General features: G+C 50.1%; 1 pseudogene; it reads right to left on the bottom strand.

Moving 5' to 3' along the window:
• Positions 1-416: 416 nt before the first annotated feature.
• LOC123815017 lies at positions 417-852 on the bottom strand (annotated as a pseudogene).
• Between the last annotated feature and the right edge of the window lie 811 nt (positions 853-1,663).

The following is a 1,663-nucleotide window of genomic DNA, read 5'->3' as shown; positions in this document are numbered from 1 at the left end:
GCAGTGGCGGTGTCTCCTCCATTTCTCCAGCTCACCTGTAGCTCCATTGTTTCATATTGCACCAAATGACTCCACCCCTGGGCTGGCGACACTACCCCCTTTCTATCCCTTAGGTCTAGGGTGGGTGGTGGGCTCCTGCTGTTACTCATCTTCAGACTGCTTCACTGCTGCCAGTTGGCTTCTTAGCTCTTCCATCACCTTCCATTCCTGAAAGTTGCTCTTTTGTAAATCTTCAAGTGTTTCCTGATTGGACATTGACCTATACATTTGCCTACCACGGTATAAGTTCCTGGTGAAAAGGGCACCATCTTGTATCCTCAGGGTCTAGACACAGAGCAGCCACCAAAAAATGAATGAATGAATGAATGAATGAATGAATGAATGAATGAATTTTTTTTCTAAGTAAGTCTGTGCTTTTATTGGCTACTTGAGAGGGATGAAGCAGGAGGGATGCCGCGCCGACCGTGCTTCGCTGGCTTAGAGGTGACGGAGAACTCGCCCAGGCAGTGGCCAATCATCTCCGGCCTGACTTCCACCGGGCTGAAGGTCTTCCCATTGCACACGCCCACCGTGCTGCCCACCATCTCTGGCAGGACGATCATGTCCCGCAGGTGTGTCTTCACCACTTCAGGCTTTTCCGTGGGCGGCGCTTCCTTCTCGGTCTTGCGCAGGCGCTTTAGCAGTGAGTGCTGCTTCCTCCGCAGGCCAGGCCGTGGTCCAGCTGCCGCCCTGCCTGGCACTGTAGAGCTGCATCAGCTGCTCGTAGGACAAGGCAAGCAGTTGATCGAGATCCACGCTGCAGTAGGCGAACTTGCACAAGGTCCACTTTGTCTTCCGTTCCACTTCCGTCATCGCGTGAGTTCTTCGGGGAGCCGAACAAATGACTTTTGATTGCATGACTATTCCAGCCAGGCTCTCCCCTTGCTTAGCAAGAGAAGAGGCAGAAGGGGAAAGAATTTCTCTCTGAGGTTGATAATACATTTGTATTAAAATGACATCAGTAATAATAATAATAACAATAATAAAGTGCTTTGTTAAACTGGAGAAGGCTTTATAAATAGTTCTCCACCTCTAAAGTCCTTTGCAAAGTGTTAAGTTCTCTACCCACATATATATCTCTACCATGTATATGGGTAAAGTTCTCTACCCATATATATCTACCAAATACCCGGCCGTGCTTTTTCAGCCCAGCTCAGTTTTCCTGCTGAGGTGGCTGTGGGCCGGGAGGTTGAGAGGAGAAAACGAAGATAATGGATTGGAGGCAACATCGCAGCCAAAGAACAAAAGGCGGGAGGAGCCCAGGGAATAGCAAATGATTTGATCATCACAGCCTCATTTAGAGAAGTCCTCTCCCTCCCTTTCTGCCTCCAAAGCACCTGCCTTCCAGGTGCCCAGCCAAGTCCCTGCATTAAGATTTCTCAGAGCTCAGGGCTGTGCTGTATGATGGTCAGGACCGGCCAGCTTGTCTGCTGGACAAGGAGCAAAGGCTCAGGGAGGGGCATTTCTCACTTCCTTGGGTACAGGAGGGCAGATGAAACTTGGGAATCAGACAGAGTGAGTGAAGGAGAATTTCAGAGTTGCCTGCCTTAGGTTATGCTCTCCAAAAGAAGAGCCTGAGACAAGGGCTTGGGTACAAGTGATTGGAGGGGGGGCGGGTGTTGAT

This window comes from Phyllostomus hastatus, unplaced genomic scaffold, assembly GCF_019186645.2.
Source record: "Phyllostomus hastatus isolate PE091 unplaced genomic scaffold, TTU_PhHast_1.1 phas_contig_17, whole genome shotgun sequence".
Lineage (NCBI taxonomy): Eukaryota > Metazoa > Chordata > Mammalia > Chiroptera > Phyllostomidae > Phyllostomus > Phyllostomus hastatus.
The sequence above is the reverse complement of the archived record's forward strand: the minus strand, read 5'-3'. Positions and strand labels throughout refer to the sequence as shown.